The sequence below is a fragment of the Hypanus sabinus genome, chromosome 6, assembly GCF_030144855.1.
Source record: "Hypanus sabinus isolate sHypSab1 chromosome 6, sHypSab1.hap1, whole genome shotgun sequence".
Lineage (NCBI taxonomy): Eukaryota > Metazoa > Chordata > Chondrichthyes > Myliobatiformes > Dasyatidae > Hypanus > Hypanus sabinus.
In genome coordinates, this window is record NC_082711.1 from 75,673,734 (window position 1) to 75,688,248 (window position 14,515).

The 14,515-nt window shown below is 40.8% G+C and overlaps 1 long non-coding RNA gene across 2 annotated transcripts in view; it reads right to left on the reverse strand.

Annotated features, from left to right (window-relative positions):
- Positions 1 to 460: 460 nt before the first annotated feature.
- The window catches only part of LOC132395022 (uncharacterized), an 86,293-nt gene continuing 72,238 nt past the window's right edge, over positions 461 to 14,515 (reverse strand). For both annotated transcript variants that reach the window (XR_009512490.1, XR_009512491.1), the window contains one exon: positions 461 to 987. This is a non-coding gene — a long non-coding RNA (uncharacterized LOC132395022). The remainder of the gene's footprint in view (positions 988 to 14,515) is intronic.

The following is a 14,515-nucleotide window of genomic DNA, read 5'->3' on the forward strand; positions in this document are numbered from 1 at the left end:
GTATTGGGCAAGGTCAGGTTGGTTTCATTCTTCTTGTGGGTTCACTCATTGTCTGCCTGAGACCAAGCTTTAGAAATACAGCTCTGTCAGTGATGGTACTATCCATTCACCCTTGGCGATGGACATTGCAAAGACCCTCCCAGAGTGCACTCTGTGTTCTTGCTCTTTTCAGTCCTCTTGCACATGTTGTTCAACGTGGAGTAACACTGATTCATCAGCTCAGAGAGGATGGCAAGTAGTATTTAGGAGATATTTTCTTTGCTCCTGCTTGATCTAATCTTGCGATATCAGGAGTCAATACTAAGGACTGGTTCTTCCCACCTCAATAAAACATAGTGCTTTTGGACAATCACAACCCCAATGGTTGGTATGCCTAACAATTACAATGGAAGAGGACAGTCAGTTGGCTGTAGAATAAGATTCTGTAAATTTGACAATAGCGGGATGATGCTTGAAAACTTAGTGGGGCCGTCCGAAGTTCCAAGTACTTTTATTATCAGTGTGTATACATTATACAAACTTGAGATTCGTAACAAAGAAATGCTAAGGAACACATAAAAAAGACTGTTGAACACCTAATTTACAAAAAAAAACAAATCATGCAAACAAGTTTGTGCGAGCAAGTAGCGTTGTGAAATCCACAGAGTCCATACCCAGACCCTTATTTCAGCACAAAGCCAAGTAAATATCATGGAGCGTCGAGCTGAACTGGCCTGTTCTTTACCTCAGGTCCTGATACACTGACTTATTCAATCTGGCCAGCATCGAAATTGTCATCCAAACATTGGGTTTAGTTGCCTTGATATGCTCTAGGGCCTAGACCCTGCTGCCTTGATGTGGCCTGGAGCCTGCCGCCTCGATTCAGCCTGTACTCACCCTTTCCCATTCAGCCTGGCGCTTATATCGATCGAACATCACGTCTTCCTCGCTCTCAGTGGCAGGCGCACTGCATCACCTCGCCTTGGTTCCTCCACATTGAATTACCTCCTAGACCAAAGAGAAGTAACAGACTATTGGTTGCAATGATTGTTTACCAGTAAAAGAGTAATTATCAAAGTATTTAGCTGTTTTCCTTGTTTCATTAGCTGAAAGGCAATAGTCACTGAGATTCACCAGCACCATCTTAAACCGAAATAGTACCAATTCTGTGCTGAGAATAGATTGATTTTCCCCTGTCCAAAACCACTGCCTAGTTCAATGTCAAGGTTATTTTTAAGTATTTCTTTATTTCAGCATTGTAATAACCATAGAACTATATATCTTGTCAGACTTTTTCGAAGAGCTTTTAAGGATCAATGATAAAGTTATGTCTAGGATCACCTATAGGGTGTTTCAAATTAGAATTGCTCCACTGAAGAGCATTTCTTAAGTAGATAGGCTTATTGTCTTTCATCCATAAACCAAAAGGATAATTTCTGAGCAAAAGCATACTGTTTTAGGTTTGTGGGTTTTGAATTATGTTCTCTTCACAGCAGTGGAGGATGGATAATGGGAAACAAAATAAGAGAATTCTGAAAAGTTGGATATGGAAAAGTTAATTAGGAAATCAGCGAATACATGGATGGAGAATTTAGCATCAGAAGAGTCAAGGAAGAGTTTAGGAATCAACCTGTGTAATAAAGAGATTATGGAGTAGAAAATTCAACCCCCTCCCCCCCCCCCACCCCCCCCCCCCCGGTCAAGTAAATTCCAAATACAGTGATGCCACAATTTAAAAAATGAATAAGGGGGATCCCTGAAATTGAAGCTGGGACTAAAAGAAAATCTTCAGCTTTTGCCGTATTTAAAAGAGGAAATGATAATAGGATCACTAGTCAGATAAGAGACGACTAGGAACGGTCAGGCTAACTGGTGCACAGGCAACACTGGATATCATCCGTCTGCCAGTGGAAGCTGAGCCTATGTCTTTACTTGATCCTATAAGGATTAATATGATGATTATCGGAGAGATAATCAACTACTGGTCTTGAGGGATTCTAGAGTTGATAGTGCAGGAGTGGGGAAAGGAATTATTGCTATCAATTCTTTGTTTGCTTGTCTGGATAAAAGGAAAACCAAGCAAATGCTACTATTGAGAAGGACCATGAAGAGAAAGAATTAGAGGAAACTGATTTTATTAATCTTATCAAAGCCTATAGAATTTGAGGACGATAAAGTAAATCTGTGTTATTCTGATTTCTAAACCTGATTAGAAAGACTCAGTTGTAAAGCTGTGGTAAAACATGCATGTAGATTTGGCAAGTGGCAACATATTTATCAATACTATCTTCAAATGCTTCAGAACAGCTGAACTCCTGAACATACATTATCTAAGCGCAGTTCCTACTGTTCTGGGTCAATTTCTGTTGTTTTTGATTCTGTTGGTTGACTTTTCTATTTAAGATACTGTATTAATGCGCACTTTTTTTTGTTAATATTGTGATCCTAATTGATTCAGAAATAGCCATTCCTTCGCAAAATTTTCAAGACTTATTTTTATTATTACATTACTTTGTTTTGACTCCCCTGTATTTCTACTCTATCAACACAAGCAATCTAACTTTACTTAAAATTGCAACAGAATTTTAAACTACAATAACTTTGGAAGATGGTAAGACATCATAACACTGATGAAACTCATAATGTAATGACATGTTCAAGTTTGAATAACAGCTGAATTGAAAAATAAAATGTTAATGTTATTTCATTTTAAAATATCCAAAAAGCTTCCTTTTGTAATTAATAAAATCTATTATTTTTCATTTAATACGTATTAACACAGATCTGTATGTATCATAATCGCTTGAGTTATTTTTTCAAATTACGACTGGGTCTATATTAATCAAACATGTTTCTACTTTCTTGTTTAGACAGCTGCATTTACCAATTTCAATGATGAGCTTCCTTGATTATCAAGTTATACCTTGTTGCCATGCATTGTTTAGACATAACAGGTAGGTGGTCTTTTTACAATGAGAATAAAGCCTTGCTTGTTTTCACTGGGTGATATTTTCAGGATGTGTAACTATTGTATTTTTTTAGTCATGGTGAAAATTCACAAATTCTTATCTGTGGTTATTCATATCCCTCATGAGATTATGTAAATTGAAGCAGTACAATGTCAGTGCAAATTATAGATGGGTTATCAGATGAAGCAGGGTCAATGGTGCCAGAGAAATGTGTCATTTTGCAATTTATCTTTCAATGGTTCTAAGGAAAATTGGAGAGGTAACTTGTGAATGAATATTTATTTTATTAGTCAACAGCATACCAGCTGCTGCAGTATCACATATTACAATATGGCCATTCTGAACGGTTGGGGCAGTGAGGAGCCACAATTTCCTTTGGACTCTCAAATTAAGCAAAGTGTGATGGCTCAGTGATGTAGACTAGAGTCAGAATCGGCCTCCTTCCCTGCTCTCTGACAACCTGCTGCAAACTGAGAATTCAGTGAGTGGCCAGAAAATATGGAAGTGGCCTGGCCCATCATCTGTGTTTTGATATGAATGATCATCGCAATTTAGGGCCTAAAAGGAAACAAAAACAGTGGAAGAAAGAGATAAAGACCAAAACAATACCATCAAGCTTGCACTGAGATGCACAGATTAACTGATGGAGGCACTCATCAACAGGCAATTCCAGAGCAGAAACTGTGGATAGACGTCCCCTCACCAAAATCAACAGACTTTCCTGCTGATTTGTTCAACGTCTCATTAAAATTTGAGGCAGTACAGACTACAGAAATGCTTTGGTGTCTTTTCCCAGACAGCAGGAGGGAGAAGAGTTTGTATGAGGGGTGCGTGGAATCCTTCATAATTCTGTTTGCTTTGCAGATGCAGCATGTAGTGCAGATGTCTGTAATGGCGGGAAGAGAGACCCCAATGGTCTTCTCAGCTGACCTCACTATCTGCTGCACGGTCTTGCGATCCAAGATGGTCACTTTCCAAACCAGGCAGTGATGCAGCTGTTCAGCATACTCTCAATGCAACCCCTGTAGAGTGTGATGAGGGTAAGGGTGGGAGATGGACTTTCCTCAGACTTCACAGAAAGTAGAGATGCTGCTGGGCTTTCTTTGCTATGAAGCTGGTGTTGAGGGACAAGGTGAGATTCTCCACCAGGTGAACACCAAGAAATTTGGAGCTCTTTATGACCTCTACTGATGAGCCGTCGATATTCACCGGAGAGTGGTTGCTCCATGCCATCCTGAAGTCAACAACCATTTCTTTTGTTTTGTTCACATTCAGAGAAAGGTTGTTGGCTCTGCACCAGTCCATTAGCCACTGCACCTCCTCTCTGTAAGCTGACTCATTATTTTTGCTGATGAGACCCACCACAGTTGTGTCATCGGTGAACTTGATGATATGGTTCGAGCTGTGTGTTGCAGCACAGTTGTGGGTCAGCAGAGTGAACAGCAGTGGACTGAGCACACAGCCCTGGGGAGCCCCCGTGCTCAGTTTGATGGTGTTGGAGATGCTGCTTCCAATATAGACTGACTGAGATCTCCCAGTCAGAAAGTCTAGTATCCAGTTGCAGACGGAGGTGTTCAGGCCCAATAGGCTCAGCTTTCCAATCAGTTTCTGAGGAATGATTATGTTGAATGCTGAACTGAAGTCTATGAACAGCATTCAAAAGAACATGTCTTTTTTGTCCAGGTAGGTTAGGGCCAGGTGGAGGGTGATGGCAATGGTGTCGTCTGTTGAACGGTTGGGACGGTACACAAACTGCAGGGGGTCCAGTGAGCAGAGCAGCAGGGTCTTGATATGCCTCATGACGAGCCTCTGGAAACACTTCATGATGATGGATGTGAGTGCAACGGGACGGTAGTCATTGAGGCAGTACACTGAAGACTTCTTCAGCACGAGGACAATGGTGGTGGCCTTGAAGCATGTTGGAATGGTGGCGCTGCTCAGGAGATGTTGAAGATGTCAGTGAGAACATCTGCTAGCTGGTCTGCACATCCTCTAAGCACTCTGCCAGGTATATTGTCTGGTCCAGCAGACTTCTGTGGGTTGACCCTGCACAGGGTTCTCCTCACATCAGCCATGGTGAGACACAGCACCTGGTCATTTGGAGGAGGGGTGGACTTCCTCGCTCTCACGTCATTTTCCACCTCAAGATGAGCGTAGAAGTTGTTCAGTGCATCTGGGAGAGTGGCATCATCCACGCAGTCAGGTAATGTTGTCCTGTAGCTGGTGATATCCCGGATGCCCTTCCACATGCGCTGCATGTCGCCGCTGTCCTGGAAGTGGCTCTGGATTCACTGGGCATGTGCATGCTTTGCCTCACTGATGGCCCGGGACAGTTTGGCCCTCGCTGTTGTTAAGGCTGCTTTGTTGCCTGCTCTGAAGGCGGAGTTACGGGTCCTCAGCAGTGCACGCCCCTCCGTGGTCATCCATGGCTTCTGGTTGGCATGTATAGTGATAGTCTTGCACACAGTAACGTCGTCGATGCACTTGCTGATGTAGCTGGTCACCGATGCCGTGTCCTCCTCTAAGTTGGTAGAGTCGCCATCAGTTGCAGCCTGTCCGAACATGTGCCAGTCAGTGTGCTCAACGCAGTCTTGAAGAGCAGAGATGGATCCTGCTGGCCAGGTTTTTACCTCCTTCTGAACTGGTCTGGACTGGTCTGTACGCTGGGATTAGCATAACAGGGATGTGGTCTGAGTATCCGAGGTGGGGGCCGGGCTCTGCCTGGTACGCGTCGGGGATGTTTGTGTAAACCAAGTCCAACACGTTCTTCCCCCCTCATTGCAAAGTCCACGTTCTGATGGAATTTGGGGAGCACTGACATAAGGTTTGCATGGTTAAAATCTCCAGCGACAATAAACAGTCCATCAGGGTGTGTGTTCTGCAGTTTGCTAATAGCCCCGTACAGTTCACAGAGCACCTCCTTAGCATTACCGCTGGAGGGAATGTAGACACTGACTATAAGGACAGTGGTGAATTCCCGTGGTAAATAAAATGGTCTGTATCTAATAGTCACAAACTCCACTAGCGATGAGCAGTGTCTGGAAACCAGCACAGAGTTCTTGCACCATTCCGTGTTGATGTAAACACACATGCCACCACCATGAGTCTTACTGGAAAGAGCTACATCCCTGTCAAACAAGGGAAACAAGGGGAGCCTGTCCAGCTGAATGGCAGCATCCAGGATTCCATCGGTCAGCCATTTTTCCATGAAAACATACGCACAGCAGACTGTATACTCCTGCCGAGTGGTTTGTTGAAGTTGGGTATATTTCAATTTATTGATCAGGGAGTGGACATTGGGGGGGGAGAGGGAGGGGTAGAGGGGGAGAGAGAGAGAGAGAGATAGGGAGAGGGAGGGAGGGAGAGAGAGAGAGAGAGAGAGAAAGAGAGAGAGAGATAGGGAGAGGGAGAGGGAGAGGGAGAGGGAGGGAGGGAGGGAGAGAGAGAGAGAGAGAGAGAGAGAGAGAGAGAGAGAGAGAGAGAGAAAGAAAGAAAGAGAAACACATCCACCTGACAGCATGAATATGTGTGTTGGGCTTTAGTTTACATACTTCCAGTCTTTATGGTATTAATTCTTTAAATAATTTAGATGATTTGACATATTCGGGGAATATCCTTGTAAGGTTGTGCTGGGCCCCAAGGATATACATTGAGTTAATGGAAGGAGCAGTGTGGTTCAGGATTCGTGTGGTAGACTGCCTGAGAACAGCAGGAACATCCCCAGTGAGTTAAGTCTCCTGCAATATTAACATTTTGCAAGTGGTGAAGATGCAGTTATATTTGAAATAAGGATGAAGGGCCAGGACACAAAATTTCAAACATCCATTTCCCTCAAAGAATGCTGCCTGACCCAATGAGTTCCTCCAGTGCCTTTAGTTATTGCTCAAGACTTTGAAATGTTTGTTTTACTTTGCAACATTAATTTTAAAAGAACACGATAACACTAATTTTCATGGCTAATTTCTTGTTTCAATGTAAATTTAACCACTGAATGCCTCAGTATTTTAAGAAACAATGTAAACATTTCTATCTGATAATATTCCTTATTACAATCTGTTAATTCAGTCTGTGCAAAGGTATTTCATTATTGTGCTATAGGTATATTTTGTGCTGAAGTTATTTCATAATTTTGTGCTTCTTTGCTTTGTAAATGTTCATATTAACAGAATTCACTTAGAACATTACTTAAAATGTTAAACATGTTTTGCTAAGAACACAATTGAAGTAAAATATCTCAAGCAAATCTACAGTAAGTCTATCTGAAATTCATAGAATTGATAGGATCTAATGCTTTGTGATTAATAAATTAGAGAAAGAATTCATACTAACAAAAAAATATTTGTTATGTTTGAGCAGGCTGATGAGTGACTTCAGAAATAGATGTAATGTGTTGACACTAATCTTATAAAACATTGTAGTGCTCTTGTTCCTCTGAATATGTTATAACATTGACCATATAGGAAATGCATGGAACAAGAAAATAAAATCTTCTGTTGAAGTCAGGCATTCTGCAAACTATAAAAAGCTTCCAATCTTCAGAGTCCTTGATTTATTACAGCAAGTGTATGTCATCATCAGATCCTTGCATTTTCACTGCCTCAAGGAATTTTTATGCAAAACTGCATTGCAATGGAAACAAATCATGATGTGTGCAATAATTATGAGATTTGTAGGGCTTGTTGTGGGATGTCACCACATGAAATCACTTGTTCACCCACATTGGCTGGCTCATTTACAGTGTTTATCTCTCAGGGCTGGTGACTAACTTCATGGTTTTACTTAATAAAAATAATCGGCAATGTTACATTTTCCCGGAAATTCAAATGTTATATTTACTATCATCAACATTACTTATAACCTTGGCTGCAGTCTTCATGGACCACCATCATTATATTAATATATATTTGGTGATTATAAGTCTGTTAAAATAATCACTATCTATTCTTCACCCCATTCTTAATCAGGTTTTTATCTAATTTAGTATTCATCTTTGTTGAGAAGTTGTGCCGTGTGTTTATAACCGTTCTTCGAAGAAATGTCGTGGTCTGGAATTCTGTCCAAGTAAAATGAGACCTAAAATATCTATTCTGGCATTGGCAAATTATACATGAGTTTCTGGTAAATTATATATGAACATAAAAATTCTCATAAACATAAAATGAGGTAGATACACAATATGTAATTTCAGATCTGATGAAATCTTTAAATTCATACCTTTTATAAATATAAAATCTAATATTCCAATTTGTGTGTTTACTATTTCAGTAAAATTTGAGTAATCTTGTAAATATATTGTTGATTAAGCCTTCTCTGTTTAAATAATTCATTATGAGTTATATGTAAAAATAAGTAAATTTCACACATCATGACACTACTACATGATACATGCGTGCCTTGCTTAAAGTAAACATAAAGTTAGACTCTCATTTTGCAACATCACCTTTTGCTTGAAGTTTCAAAACTTACAGTAACAGTGGTGGCATGGTATTTTTAAAATAATCCCAAACTGTTGAAGAGCAGTGAGGTATTCAAATTAAAGTAAGGAGCAGTGAGAAGCAGTAAAAGAGTTTTTAAAAAAATGCAGCATGTGCTTCAGTTAAAAAAAGCATAAAGTGGATGAAATCACGGCTTTATAAACAGTGAGTACCAGGTGATAATAATCATTAAAAAAGAGGAAAAATGGCTGGCGACAGAATTGGCTTGATCACAGAAGGCGAAGGGTGTTGTAGAGGTTTTATATTCTGCATGGAGGTCGGTGACCAGTGGTGTTCCACAGGGACCTGTTCTGGGGCCGCTCCTTTTTGTGATTTTTTATAAATGACCTGGATGAGGAAGTAGAAGGGTGGGTTAGTAAGTTTGCTGATGATACAAAGGCTGGGAGTGTTGTGGATAGTCTGGAGGGTTGTCAAGGTTACAATGGGACATTGATAGGATGCAGAACTGGGCTCAGAAGTGACAGATGGAGTTCAACCCAGATAAGTATGAAGTGGTTCATTTCTGTGGGTCCAAAATGAAGACAGAATATAATATTAATGGTAAGATTCTTGGCAGTGTGGAGGATCAGCAAGATCTTGGGGTCCATAGGACACTCAAAGCTGCTGCACCGGTCAGAATCAGAAACAGAATCAGGTTCATTATCTCTGGCATGTGACATGAAATTTGTTAACTTAGCAGCAGCGGTTCAAAGCAATACATAATCTAGCAGAGAGAGAAAAGTAATAATAATAAATAAAATAAAAGATAATAATAAATAAACAAGTAAATAATTATATATATTGAATAGATTTTTAATATGTGCAAAATCAGAAATACTGTATATTAAAAAGAGTGAGGTAGTGTCCAAAGCTTCAATGTCCATTTAGGAATTGGATGGCAGAGGGGAACAGTTATTCCTGAATCACTGAGTGTATACCTGATGGTAACAGTGAGAAAAGGGCATGCCCTGGGTGCTGGAAGTCCTTAATAATGACGCTGCCTTTCTGAGACACCGCTCCCTAAAGATGTCCTGGGTACTTTGTAGGCTAGTGCCCAAGATGGAGCTGACTAGATTTACAACTTTCCGCAGCTTCTTTTGGTCCTGTGCAGTAGCTGCTCCATACCAGACAGTGATGCAGCCTGTCAGAATGCCCTCCACGGTACAACTATAGAAGTTCTTGAGTGTGTTTGTTGACATGCCAAATCTCTACAAACTCTTAATGAAGTATAGTTGCTGTCTTGCCTTCTTTATAACTACATCGATATGTTGGGACCAGGTTAGATCCTTGAAGATCTTGACACTGAGGGACTTGAAGCTGCTCACTCTCTCCACTTCTGATCCCTCTATGAGGATTGGTACGTGCTCCTTCATCTTACCCTTCCTGAAGTCCACAATCAGCTCTTTTGTCTTACTGATGTTGAGTACCAGGTTGTTGCTGTGGCACCACTCCACTAGTTGGCATATCTGTATGCCTGGATTGGAGAGCATGGCTTATGAGAATAGGTTGAGTGAACTTGTCCTTTTCTCTTTGCAGCGACGGAGGATGAGAGGTGACCTGATAGAGGCATATCAGATGATGGGATGCATTGATCATGTGGATAGTCAGAGGTTTTTTCTCAGGGCTGAAATGGCTATCACGAGGAAGCATAGTTTTAAGATGCTTGGAAGTAGGTACAAGGGGGATGTCAGAGGTAAGTTTTTCACACAGAGAGTGGTGGGTGCGTGGAAAGCACTGCCAGTGAATGTGGTAAAGGCAGATACAATAGGTTATTTTAAGAGACTCTTAGATTGGTACATGGAGCATCAAAAAATAGAGGGCTTTGCAGAAGGAAAATTCTAAGTAGCTTCTAGAGAAGGTTAAATGGTTGGCACAACATTGTGTGCCTATGGGCCTGTCATATTCTGTAGTTTTTCTATGTTCTATATTCTATGACATCAGGAAGACAGACACATTTGATTGCTCAACAGGTAACTGACTCATGTACACATAACTAATTAAACAGTATTTTGAAGTTAATGAAATGGCCAATGAGAAACAAGTACCAATTTTGCTGAGTGCATTGGGCTTAAAGGAACATAGTTAATTTTGAAGTTCAACTGCTCCATCCAAACCACCAGAACTGAGCTTGCTGATATTGTGAAAGTAATGCAAGAATATTTAGAATCAAAACCATTGTTGATTTCAGAACGTTTTAGATTTCGTAAGTGGAATCACAAGGAAGTGGAGTCCGTTAGGCCGAATTGAAGTGATTGTTTGAGCATTGTAAGCTTTGTGATGGACTTAATAATGCATGGGGGTATCATCCAGTTTGTGGAACCTTGCAAGAAAGCATTCAAAATTGGTTCCTGACTTAAGCACTGCTTACATTTAAAAGAGGAGTGAAGTTGCTGTGTCAATGGAAACAGCAGACGGATCCAACTGAGTTACAGTCAGGAATGAAAGTGAGCGTGGACAAAATTGCAACCACTAAACAGAAACCTGCCTGACTGAACAAATTGTTTTATTGTTGCTTACAATACTCCAATTGCAGTCTGACCAATGCTTTATAAAGCCTCAGCATTATATCCTTGCTTTTATATTTCAGCCTTCTCAAAATGAATGCTAACTTTGCATTTAGCTTCTTCACCACAGACTCAACCTCAAGTTAATCTTTAATCAATCCTACACAAGGACTCCCAAGTCCCTTTGCACTTCTCATTTTTAAATTTTCTCTTTGCTTAGAAAAGGTCTTCATCTTTATTCCTTCTACCAAAATGCATGACCATATATTTCTCTATACAATTTTCCATCTGCCACTTCTTTGCCATTTTTCCAATCTGCCTGAGGCTTTCTACAGACTTCCTGCTTCCTTAGCACTACCTGTTCCTCCACCTATCTTCGTATCATCCACAAACCTGGCCACAAAGCCATCAATTCCATCTACTAAGACATTGACATATAACATGAAAAGTAGTGGTACCAACACAGGTGTTGGTAGTGGAACATCACTAGTCATCAGCAGCCAACCAGAAAAGGTTTGTGCACAGCACCTTGTCAAAAGCCTTTTGAAAATCCAAGTAAACAACATGCACTAACTTTCCTTGGTCTAATCCCTATAATTTCCTCAAAGAACTCCAACAGATTTGTCAGGCAAGATTTGCTCTTGGGCATATTTTATCATGTCCCTCCAAGTACCCTGAAACATCCTTAATAATGGATTCCAATATCATCCCAACCACTGAAGCCAGGCTAACTGGCCTATAATTTTATTTCTTCACTATAGGAAGGATGTGGAAGCATTGGAAAGGATACAGAGGAGATTTACCAGGATGCTGCCTGGTTTAGAGAGTATGGATTATGATCAGAGATTAAGGGAGCTAGAGCTTTACTCTTTGGAGAGAAGGAGGATGAGAGGAGACATGATAGAGGTGTACAAGATATTAAGAGGAATAGATAGAGTGGACAGCCAGTGCCTCTTCCCCAGGGCACCACTGCTCAGTACAAGAGGACATGGCTTTAAGGTAAGGGGAGGGAAGTTCAAGGGGGATATGAGAGGAAGGTTTTTCACTCAGAGAGTGGCTGGTGCATGGAATGCACTGCCTGAGTCAGTGGTGGAGGCAGATATACTAGTGAAGTTTAAGAGACTACTAGACAGGTATATGGAGGAGTTTAAGGTGGGGGGTTATATGGAAGGCAGGGTTTGAGGGTCGGCACAACATTGTGGGTCGAAGGGCCTGTAATGTGCTATGCTATTGTATATTCTATGTTCTCCCTTCCTTCTTGAAGAGTAGAGTGACATTTGCAATTTGTCAGTCCTCCAGAACATTCCAGAATTGAGTGATACTTGGAAGATCATTACTAATGCTTCCACAATCTGTTCACCTACCTTATTCAAACCCCAGGGCGGTAGTTCACCTGGTCCACATGACTTATCTACCTTCAGACCTTGCAACTTACCAAGTACCTTCTCCTCAGTTGTAGCAACTTCTGCCTCTGACCGTCTTGAATTTCTGGCATACTGCCACAGTGAAGACCGATGCAGAATACTTATTAATTTATCTGCCTTTTCTTTGTCCGCTTTTACCACCTCTCCAGCATCATTTTCCAGCAGTCCAATATCCATTCTCACCTTTCTTTTACTCTTCATATATCTGAAAAAAAACCTTTAGTATCCTTTTTTTTATATTATTGGCTAGCTTACCTTCATACTTCAGCCATGAAATGGATCTGGCAGGTAATGGTAAGAAAAGACCCAGGGGGTTCAGTGGCTATATTAAGAGTAAAAGGGAGAGAGATCTCCTTAGCGATCAGCAGGGGTGCTGATGTCTTGAGCCACAGGAGATGGTCAGGATTTCTAATGAATATTTCTCCTCATTAGAGGCTAACAATTAAGTAAATATCTCCATACGGGCTCCAATAATATCTGAGGATATTGCTAGGAGCAGAGGACTTGGGTTATAGGGAATGATTGGCCAAGTTGTGTCTTTATTTCTTGGAAGTAGGAGGGGAAATCTTATCAAAGTATTTAAAATTATGGCAGACTTAGATGAAGTAGCTGGTAATCAACTTCTTCCCTGGTGGGTGGAGTCCAACTTGAATTAGGGTCAGCAGGAATATATTTAAATGGGAACTGATGAGCAATTTTTCACACCGCGAGTTTTGAGTATATGGAATGAGCTGCTAGAGAACATAGTTCTGGCAGGTACAATAGAATGAGTTATGTAGCACTTGGATAAGTACTTGAAGGGGTGAGGTTTGAGGGATATCGGTCAGGTGCAGGAAATTGGGACTAGTTCAGCAAGCACCTGGTTGGTAAGGCCAAAGGACCTTTGTCCACACTCTGTTGATCTATGACATTATGTCTCAAAGGTATTAATGTTTCCATTCATTTCCTTGAAATTGTTTTTACCAGATATAGTGACTTTAGTTACAAATATGTGAGCATAGCTGTCTTTACATTGGTCATGCAATGACATGTTTACAGGGAAGGCAATAATTCTTCAAACATTGGCCCAGATATGCAACTGACTGATTTTTTTTTAAAAAATGCTATTAAACTGGTTATAACATTGCCATTTAACATTGTAAAACTGGTAATTTTAGAGTTCTAAGATTACTCCAATATTAAGCAATACTTGGATAAGTTTCTAGTTTTTCATTGCAAAGAGGAATTTTAACTCATTAAAATCAAGCATTACCCATAAACTCACCAGAGTATCAGAACAAAACAGGTGGCCAGATACAAGGTCATCTGCAGTGACCACTTTAGTTCACAAATCCCCTTCAGAGGGATAATCGGCTCTACTCATTTGCCTACGTGTGATTACAGGCTTCACCAATGTGGTTGACTGTTAAGTGTGTTTTGAAATAAGATAGCAAGCCACTCAGTTGTACCATAACCAACGCACTAAGGCAAAGGGAGAATAATCTGGAAGGATCAGTGAGCATTGACCAAAGCACTGAATTCAGACATGACAAATGTACTCTCAACACAATTGACCTTGTGAAGTTCTCCTTACAGACAGCTGGGTTCTTCTGCCTGTACTGAGAGAACTGTTCCACAGATAAGTTGGGTAGCAGCCTGATGTAGTCATACACACAAAATTATACTTCCCAGACAATGTAGCATACTTCCTCATCACAATCCCAAAGTCTATCAACCCATCATCAGGACTGACTTGCCAGAGGTGGTGATGGTCAAGAAGGAGTAGTTGACAGAGTCACTGGTATTGCAGATCCCATAACTTTTTAACTGGCAGCTCTTCCTCACAAGTGCGCAACAAGGCTACATGTTTAGCCCACTGCTCTACTCTCAACTCTGCTGTTGTTATACCAATCACAGGTGGGGATGAGTTAGCTTTCTGGAGTGAAATAGGACACCTAGTTGTGAGGGGCTGCTGCAAAAACAGCCTCTCACTCTGTGTCAGCAAAACTAAAGAGCTGGCTATTGATTTCAGCAAGAGGAAGGAGGGCGAACATGCACCTATCTCCATTGAGAGATCATGAACTTGTCAGATGAACTGCCCAGCCCATAGGTGCAACCATAAGAAAAGCATCTTTACAGTATATTCTGGGAACTCATCTCTCCTACCATCTGTAGTATCTACAGAA